Below are 10,567 nucleotides of genomic sequence, written 5' to 3' on the forward strand. Positions count from 1 at the left end.
GGCTTTAGGTTGCTGGAGGATGAATATTCATGTCCTGTTAACAGCAGGTAAGCTGAACTCCCTGCTGCCCTACAGCAACCCCTTAGAAACAAAACCAGCATGCCCGCTGCAAGTGCGTTTTCAGAGACCGAGGAAACGGCCCATATATTTGTCAGTAACTGCAGAGGTAATGTGTCCAACTGCTTTCCTGCTTCGCCACTTTCCTTGTGGGGGGCAGACCCTGAAACCGTGGCCGCCAAGCGGCTCCTCGCACCTTTCTGCTCAGCACAGGCTGGTCAAAGGCTCAGACCGATTCGTACCTCCCGGCTGGGTCAGGCTGTCATCAGAGCACGTATAGGCTGCGCTGTGTCTTTCATCCTCTGTGAAACGCACTCTTCTTTTGATACCACCCGTGGTGCGCTGGGCAAGTGATTTATTTATAATTCATAACTCTGAAGCCCTCACAGGCAAGTTCTGCTCTTGCAACGGAGCACAGAGGGTCTAAAATCTGCCTTTTGTTTTCCTGCCAAATTTGTGTTCATCAGTAAGTGCCAGGAAAAGGTTATTTAATTTGCATCCGTTGGCCTGGCTGAATGGCATCCTTTACGTGACCGCCGGAGATGGATCACCTCTGAGATGCGTGGCCTTTTATCCCCCTGGGCTCAGAGGTTGCGTCGGGAGCGGCTGCCCGCTGACATCTGAACTCCAAAGGCCAAGAGATCACGAGGCCATAGCGTGGGGAGAAAGCGCTAAAGGTGTCGCTGCCGTTGTCCTCGGAGGAGGGGACCGTGCCCGCGATCACATCACTCACGGGGCAGGAGAAAGGGCCAAATGTCAGGGGGATGGGGACGGGGACGCCCCGCTGCATTCTGTAATGCACGGCGGAGCTGATGCCTGGCGGCGACGGCTGCGAGGGCTCATCCCTCCCAGGAGCAGACCCAGCGCGAAGGATGCGGAGTTTGAAGTCAAACCTCTGTCTCATTACCTTGATGTCAAAATACGTTATCCACAAAGTACTAAAGAGCGACATTACCTCCTGCTGATTTATGGCGAGGTTTCCAGGGTCTCTCAGAAATGCATGTGAAGACACATTTACACTCCCTGGTGGCGAGGAAAACCTGACACAGCGGCGGAGAGCAGAAATACTCTGGCAGAGCTGAAAGCATAACTGCTGCACCTACGCTGCAGCGCCTGGAAAAAGCCATTATAAATAGCAACCTCTCCCCAAACAGTGCTCCCAGGCCGAGGTGCTGGGGCACCTAATGCGGTGCCTGAAAGGCTTTGAAAGATCTCAAACTGCAGAGCTGATGGATGCAGCTGAGAGACAGAGGGGTGGTTGAAACATCGTTCTCCGAGCAGGAGGGGCTGGGGCTGCTGCAGCCGGGGCTGCCGCAGCCGGCTGGGGACCGCAGGCGTCGCCGGACTTGCACCACGAGCGTGCAAACACACCTCTGGCAAAGGGGAGCCTGCCTGAGTCGGTGTAATGTCAGAGCTTCACGTGAGCGCGGGATTCTGCTCAAGGTGTTCAGAATTTACGTTGGGGTTTGAGATAGTTTGCTGCTGTTAATTTTGGCTGGGGTACATAACTTGAAGTCAATATACCTACTTGAATAATTATGCCAGCATAACTTCGATCAGAAGACAGCCTGTTAAATTAAACTGCAGCACTCTGCTTCCATAACAAAGCTAAACTGAAGATATTAAGTGAGATTTGGGATTATTGAGCCTATGCCTATGATTTAGACTAATGATATCGCATTATCCTGCCGAACAACATACTGTTTCCCAGCAGTGCAGCACTGCCTCGTTGCATTGGTCTGACCTGCAACTGCTACGATGGGCATAAAGCACTCAAACTCGGGAAAATATGGCAAAAAGCGTGTTTCTGTAAAATCACTGGAAATGCTCCCATGCTACATAAGGTGGGCTCAGCATATGCAGTGGGGACAGATGGGACTTAAATGGGCAGTAAATAATGTCCTGATGTCCCCTGCAAATGTGTTTGCTAATTGCAGCTACCAGGAATTTAATTAAGACCCGGGTTAATGTGTGCTGAACCAGTGGGGTCTTCCCAAGCCGGTGGGCTTCAGCCAGACCCTGGGGTGACGAGGAACACAGTTTCGGATGATGGCAAAGGGTGCTGCAGGTGTTGAGCTCTTTCCTTCCCTTGGCTTTATGGTCAGAGTGGAGTCAGGATCGCAGTTAATAAACCACAAGCTCTGTAGTTTCAAGCAGTCATTGTTTAGAGTCAGTGTATTTGTATATCCATTCTCTGACATGGGTGCTCACATGGAAGACAAATGCTGCTTTCACAAAAAGGAAAAAAAGGAGGACGGTGCTGCCTGACAGCACGTCCCCAGGCTTTTATCTATCTTCTCTGGCCAGCTCTGTTGACTTCATCAGGATCCATGTTCTGTTCAGGTCCCTTCAAAAGATGCCCATGGCGGCTGTGCACAGGAACGCTTTCCATATTCCATGTTTCTTCAGGAAAATGCCCCACATTTGGCACAGAGGCAGTGTGTTGTGCAAATGCCCTGCTCCAGGGTAGTTCCCTCCCAGTGTGCCCAGCACAGGTGCCTCCCTGCCTGGTAACTGGTGGAAGCTGCTTGTCTGCAGAACATAAAGGTCTGTCAGCAGATTATTGGAAACTGAGGGGGATCTTGATGTGAGCCTCCTTAGCGGTACGGAGATCTTCTCTGATGGATGAAGTTGGCATTAATCCACCGCGTCTCGCCTGGGAGATGCTTTGCTGACGGCGTGGTGCGAGCATCGCCCCTGCCCAGAGACAAATGGGCACCAACGGTGGGAACCAGGAGCAGACGGCAGGAAGGTGATGTGAATTGTACCCTCTGGAAAGACCTTCAGTGCCTAACAGAAATCCATGATGCCACCTGACACGAGAGCAACGCTGCAGTCAGCCCAGTTCAGCTCCGGGATGTACCGTGTGCTGTGGAGCTGAGAAGACAAAGCAGATTTGGGTCTGAGGGTTGAAGACTGCTGTATGCACAGCTGAATGAGAGGGTCCCTGGGGAGGATTTGGGAGCTTGTACAGTAGCGCTGGGCACCAGAATGGTGTTAGCAGCCATCGCAAACCACCCCAAATCCAACCGAACAGCCAAGTCAGCATTGCAGGATTTGTGATTTCATAGTTAAGTTGCTATGACCGTCTGCTCTCACAGCGAGGACGGTTGGTCCTTTGGTTAGCGGAACAGTCTGGGGATAATTTACTGCTCATCGGGGACCCAGCAGCCCAAAATGGCTTCAAAGGGGGATTGCAGCTTCTCAGCCAAGTCAGTGCAAAACATCTGTGCTCCTTCAGACGGCACCTGGCAGCGCTGTGGGAGAGCTGCGGCTTCTGCCCAGCGCCCCAGCACAGAGCCCAAACGTCCCAGTGCTAGAGAGTGAGAAACAGCAGGAAGGACCCTGGAGAAAGGACTTTCTCCTTCAATTTTGGACCGAGAAAACAGCCAGCTGCCATGGGATGACTTAGAGGTTTGGCCTCTGGCTTTGGTGTAAGTCATTGTGTGTGCATGAGGTACTGGAAGGTGCAAGAAGTACCTTAGCAGCCACTGGCACTTTAAATCTTTTTCAAAGGTCTGTGAACGTGCAAAGGTGCCTGGGGACAAACTTCAGCTTCGCCTGGCTGCCTGCGTGCACGGCGAGTCAGAGACCGTGCGCCCACAGTCCGCGCTCCTGAAAGCGCCAGGGAGCAAAGCCCTTCGGAGCGACCCGTGCTGCGTGAACCGGCCCCAGCCCCTCCAGCGCGGCCGCCCAGGAGCCCTGGACGGGATGGACCCTCCGTGCGGCCCAAGGTTTTCTCCCGGGATGATGGAGAGGGAGCTGTCGTGCAGAACCCAGAGCCCTCGGTCATTCTTTTCCTGTCATTTTTAAGGATGATCCATAATGTGTGAACATCACCCGCAATCGAGGCCTAATTACGTTTCTCAAGTGAGCACGTTGCATTTTCAAGGAAGTCTTAAACGAGCACTTAAGCTGTAATGCTCCTGAGTGCAGCGCTGCGGGTTCCAGGGCTGGCTCTGCATCCTGCGGCTGCGCTGGGCTCCTCGCAGCCAACTCCCACAAGCGCTTTTATCACAGAGTTATTAGGCCATTATGGTCTACGATTGTCTTTTACTGCCTTTGATTTCTTCTGTTGTCAGGCGTGAGGAAAGTGATGTGTAATACGATCCAAAGTGTTCTTGTTTGTTTTAATCTACTGTTTTAATATATTATGGCTTCCTGCCATTATGCCTTTCTGAGATGGACCCTGGAGTCACTCGCAGACGTTTTATATGTGCAGACGCTGAAAGGCATTTTTCCAATGGGTACATCTTATGGTAGGCAGAACTAATCTTAGGTTTTTCTCCTCTGTGTGCACATTGATGCTGGTTGTTTCCACCTGAACATTGACAATCCCGCTGCGGTGCCCTGCCATGCTATGTATCACAAGTGTTTTTTCCTCCTGGCTGTTTTGCTTAAGCACTTCTGTGCCACATGTGCTAAAAATACATATCAGCGGCATTGCAAAGGCTTCTGCTGTCTTCCCCCAAAAGAAAGGCAGTTGCCTTACAACGGCATTCTGTAACATGGTGTGCCTTTCCCTGCCTGCTGGCTTCCAGGCTTTTCCCCCGGGGTTCCCTACAAGGCTTCAAACCGGGGCTGAGCATTTGGATCAAAACTGATGGCAATACGGTAAGTTAAAAACCCCGTTGCCAGCACTTCATCTGCAGTCAAGAGGGACCCGTGCCATGACCACCGCGGGGTCCGACACGGCAGATCGTTACTGTCAAGTTCAGCCTGACGGATGCACTGCCGTCCCCGGTGCTGCTGCGTGCCGGCTTGCCCGAAGAGGAGGAGGAGGAGGAGGAGGAGGGGAGCGTGATGCCCACTCCTTCAGGCTGGGCTGATCTGCCCTACCTGCAAGCGGGAGTGAGTGTTCAGGGGAGCAGCCCAGACTCCCCACCACGCGCCGGGGAGCCCAGCCGGGGAGCAGGGACACCGGCCAGCCTGGCCGCCCCAGCGTGCCCTTGCATCCCCCCTATGTAAGTGCTGGGTTTTGGTGGGGTGGTTTTTTAACATCAGTAACAAAACTGAGGTTTTTTTTTAAAGCATTTTAACCTGGAATAACTGTGCAAGCCCCGGCAGGGTTAAGAAACAGCGAGTCGGGGGGAATTCAGAGGGGTGAGCTGCTCCAACAGGGAGAGGGAAGCCGATCCCCTCGCCATGGGGTCCCAAGTCTGCCCTGGACCTGAGCGCGGATGTCACGGCCTGGCGCTGGGAAAAGCCGCAAAAGGAGGGAGCAGCAATTCTTGTCTCGGAAGGCTGCCAGCTGCTGCCAGCCGGCGCAGGGGAATGGGAGGCTGCAGCGGGGAGATGGAAGCAGCTCTGCTCTGGGGACACCGCTCCGGCCGCCTGCCCTCGGGTTGTAGGGAAGAGTCAGCAGAGGGTGTGCGAAGAAATGCCGTGGCTGTTGAAGGCCCTTTTGGGCTCATACCGATGTGTTTTGCAGGCCCACGTTTGACTCAGACAGAAGCCAATACACCGAGGTGGGCGAAGAAGAGCCTCACGTAGGTGGCGTGGGTCGCCCGGTGCCACGCAGGACGCAGCCGGTGCCACGGGTGCCCTGCTGCGGCTGCTGTGCGCAGCCAGGAGCTTCCACCGGGATAACGGGAGGACCTGGAGCACTGAATCCTCGTGGGGTTCCTCGGCTGAGCGCGGCCGCTTCTCCGTCCCCTGGAAGCGCGCGTGGCCGTGTGCGCGGGGGGCCTGGCCACGGCTGCGCGGGCTGTGCCGAGGATGCTCCGGCAAGTCCGCCGGGCGCCGGGTTGGATCGGCTGCCCCCGTTTGACGGGTCGGTGGGTAATGCCCAGCGTTCACAGCACTGCTCGCTGCCGCGGCACAGCCCGGCGCCCACCGAGGCCAGCGGCTTCAGCATCAGCGCAGCTGGGCACTGGCAGAGCCGAAGGCATCCCTTTGCCTGAGGAATTTTCAGCAGTTAAAGCATTTGTAGCTGGAGCCGAACAGATACAGCCTGGCTAAAATCCTGCCACGTGCTCAGGTCATCCTTCAGCTTTTCGTCAGCTTAATGAAATGGTCCCGTTTCCTTCTTCCAGATGTGCCCATTGCTAAGTGCTTAGAAAATGCATTCCCAGGGGAATGATCCCGCAAGTGAAATGGAAATGACCTACCCTGGGCTGCATTAGTGTCAGTGTCATCGCTTCTATTTTTTTTCTGTTAAAAGTGTTTTTACCCTTCCAGTGGTCAGCTACCCTCCCGGCCCTTCCCTGGGAGCAGCAGCCATCCCGGAGGCACTCGCTCCCGTGGTCTTCACCGCTGCCTTCTCCCGGAGCAGACCCCTCTGCCGGGGGGGTTTGCTGCCCACGGCAGGAACCCGGAGCTCTGCATGGAGAGAGGGCTCGGGAAAACACGCCTGACCCAGCTTGTGCCTTCTTGCTCTCCCCGCAGAGTCCGAGCACCGGGATCTGTTCTGGGTCAAAGCCCAGTCTGCGCGGGTGGGCTCTTTTCCCCGGTGCGTGGGGGCAGTGGGTTTTGGGGTGAGGCTGCCTTGTCGCTTCCATTGCCCCCGAACGCGGAGCAGCTGGTCAGTCGTAGCTGTGCGAGGGGAGCGTGGGGCAGGAGCGGGGCGCTCGGAGAGATGCTCAGCCCCGTGCCTGGCCGGAGGGAGCGCGTGAGCTGCTGGGAGCACGGGGCTCGGGGGGGCTCGGTTCCCTCCCCCTCCTCGGGGGTCCCCAGCGCACCCCAGCCAGAGGGTGAAGGTGGAAAGGAGACTTGAACGGCAGCGTTCTGGGCGCTTTGACACAAAATGCTGAAGAGGCAGGTCTGCTTTTATTTGTGCTGGTAGCCGCTCAGCAAAGTTAAATGAGGCAGCGTAAATTTAATTAATGGCAGAATCTGGCTTAGTGTCGAGAGAGGGGTATGAAGAGAATGAGCATGAAAACAAATTCTTCTGTGATTTTATTAACCCCAAGGTTAAAAATCGGTGCTAAGGTTAGATTCAAGATAATAAACCCCACAGTGCCCTTTTTACCGGTGACAGTGCTGCAGCCCCCCCGTGCACAGCCCGCGGTGCTCACTCGGAGATGGGACACGGTGGTTCCCGGGGGGGCTGCAGCGTCCCTCCCACCCGCCCGTGCCCTCCCCAGGGCTGCGCTGAGGCGGCCGACCCTGCCGCTGGCATCGGGGTGGGCAGAGAGAGGAATGGCACCTGGAGTGAGTCTTCCACTGCTGCCAAAAGGTTAAGGAAGGAAAGGGACGTTTTTATGGGATTTTTTTTTTTCAGGAGGTAAACGTAGGAAAGTGCTTTTCCTTGTTCATTTAGTTTCGTGTTTTATCTACTTATGATGAGATTACTCAAGGAGAGAAAACAGAAAACCTTGCCCATAGCTGGAGTAAAATGAATGAATGAGTGCAAACCTGCTACGTTCTCCTTGCCATGAAATTTCGGCTCGAGGAACCTCCTGCCTCCACCAGTAGCGCTGCTTCAGGGAATGAAAGTGTGGTAATTTACTTAATTTTATGGTAATTACATTGCATCATGTAATTCCGTGATTTACATAAATATAAAGTGATTTCTCCTTTAACAAACATCTTCACTACTGTAATGCAGGCAGCGAGTTACCACCAACTGAACCGATTTTTGGAATTTTCTTGGGAAAACCAGAGGCCGGTTGAAAAGGACAAAGAAGCTGAGGCTGATGACCTGTGTCTTTGCCGGTCCCTCCCTCGGCTGGTTTGCCCTGGGTAGGGGCCCGAGCCCCTTGGGAGCGATGTCAGTGACAGCTGCTGAAGGACGGGTGGTTCCTTGGAGGAGTCACCCTCTTCGAACAGGACCTGACGTGTCCTGGCCAGGCTGAGGCCGGATTTTGCACACAAATAACAAAGCTCTGCTTATAAACGCAGTTATACCTGCTTGTCCCACCTGTGAGACCCAAACCCGGTGCCCCCCCACCCCCCAAACCAGTGCTGAGATTAAAACGCCTGGGGAGAACGGTGGGAACGTGTGGGTCCCGCACCCAGGTACCGGCAGAGCAGAGGAACGATGGGCCACGTTCCCGTCACCTCACCTCTGAAGTGCTGCTGGTGCTGTCACCCTCTGCCCCTGGGGGGCCACGACCCTTTCGGGGGGAAGAAGGATGCTCAGCAGGCAGCAGCGCTCATCCCATTTTCTTCTCGTGCTCTCAGCCTCTAGAGCAAAGCCATATCATCGCCCTCTGCCCAGAAGCTATGGCGATACTAGATGCGAATGCAGTGCTCTGTTTCATTTTCAGTCAGGCTGCATAATTAAAGGATTTTTCTTTACAAAAGACCTTAAATACTCACACGCCAGAGCCCCAGGTCCCGGTCTTGCAAAGACCGCTGAGCAGTGTCAGTGAAGTCAATGTGTATGCATCGTACCGCGCATGATAAGCAGGAGGAGTAAAGGTTAATGCACTGGAAAGTCTGTGCGAGAGGAACCCTGGGACAGGAGGTTTGCAAAACGCTCCACTTGAGAGATCATCTGCGGGATAATGAAGCTGCCTCTCTCCCTGCCCTGATTTGTCCCTATTCCATTATAAATCCGCATCTGGCGCTAGTTACACGAGCTGTGTTCATAGAAGAATGTGCCAGGTCTTTTTTCAAGTACTTTTCGCTCATACTTGGCCGGGCCCTACATGCAACGTAGCGTTGTCGGGATGTGGTCCTACATCGGTCTGACTGTGCTGGGCTCTGCTTTACCCTGCTGTACCCCCGGCAGCGGTAACAGCCCGAGCCGGTGCTGGGGCCCTGGGCAGCGAAGCTCCGCGCCGCCCCGTGGTGCGGGACCGGGCTGCGGGGAGCAGCCAGACACTAGGAAGGCACCTGGAAAAAAACAGGAATTTTTCATCGCACAAGGAAGCAAAAGTGTTGTTTTCCTCCTTTATTGAACTTTGGCAAATAATATGTGTGTGTGGGTTTTACATCAATAGCTATAAATAAAAATTTGAAAGCAATGTAATACTTGTCATTAAGATAAAGGACATCTATTGGCACAAATCATTGAGTAAAAACCCTTTAATGATAAAATAACATTCACTCTTTAGCTACTTTATTTGTCTGAAAAACTCAGCTTACACTCAGTTCAACATATCACCTTCCACAAAGTTAAAAAATGACATAAAATGACATAATAAAATATACCTTAAATTTCATAATACAAGTACCTTGGCAAATTTTAGCAAGCTGGACCATCTACTGCTGGCCACAGTAGTGAACATTGCCATTGTCTCACATACCCCTCCTTGCCTTTGGACTGAAAAATGCAGGTGAACTCAGCGTGTAGGTATTACAACAACTGCGTGTCGTCTGAGTAGCGTTGGGATCTGCTAGCATGAGTTGAGTCTGCCGAAACGAATATCGAGTCTGCTTATTGCGGAAGAACATATAAAGCTTCCTGGAAGATTAAACACTATTACAATCATTAACTGTCTTACAAAAAAACCTATTTAAAATTCTCGTATCCATTACTGTCTTTGGCAGATAAATAAGAAAAAAAAATAAACAGACTATATTACAAAGCTTTCATTATCACAATCTACTGTATAAGGCCAAATAAAAATATGTTTCTTTGCACTAATGAAAGCACATCTCTAATATATCCTTAATGACAGACAATATAAACACTCTACCGACGTTACTTCAGATGCCTCGTTAGAAGACTGCGACTTTCGTACTCCTATTCCCCAAGTGGCACTCTTCTACGCAGAGTAAAGTGTATTTAGTAGTTGATTTGGCTTTATGTCCAGCACGATCAGCGAGTCAGGGTCACGTTAGGAGTCTGAAGCCGGACCCGGATATAAAAGACAATCAATTTGCCGGTCCGCGAGCGGCACTGCAAAACTGGGGGGGTCTTGGGCGTGAAACCGGTTTGTGACACAAGGGCGAAATCAAAGCGGGTATAAAACGTTTTACGACACCCGAACCCAGAGCGGAGGGTGGTTCGTGGCGGGGCGGCCGGGGCCGGGGCCGGTGCTCCTGCTCCCTCCCGGTGGGACCGCGGCAGCGGGGTCACCGGCCGCGCCGCCTGGACCGATGCCCCGCGACGGGCTCCTCCGTCGCGACGGGCGAGGCGGCTGGGGGAGCGCCGCCGACCCCCGACTCGCCTGCGTCCTGCCGAGCGCCCGCCCCGTCGTGACACGCGACGCGACGGTCGGCCCGGGCAGGAGCCGCGGGCGAGGCGAGGGAGGCAGCCGGTGCCCCCCGAGCGCGGCCACCGCGGCCGGTCGGGTCCCCCGGGCCTGCCATAAAGCCAAAGTAACTCCCATTCCTGGGAAAAAACGCACAGTTGGCTCCCTTTTGAGCAAGACGTGTATTTTCACGCGACTGGCTTACGGGTCGAATTGGCCGGGAAAAAGCCGCCAGCTGGCCAAACTCTTCCTCAAAAAACAATTTAACTGGAATTCAATTTGAGCCTGTGTTTAGAACACGGACGGATCAGAACCGATGCGAGTATCAGTTCTGATCAGTACTTAACCGTATGAGGCAAAACTGTGCATGTTTTCACAGCTTAAAGGTATACACAACTGCGCCACAGCTGCTAACAGATAACAGG

This window comes from Buteo buteo, chromosome Z (assembly GCF_964188355.1).
Source record: "Buteo buteo chromosome Z, bButBut1.hap1.1, whole genome shotgun sequence".
In the NCBI taxonomy this organism is placed as follows: Eukaryota; Metazoa; Chordata; class Aves; order Accipitriformes; family Accipitridae; genus Buteo; species Buteo buteo.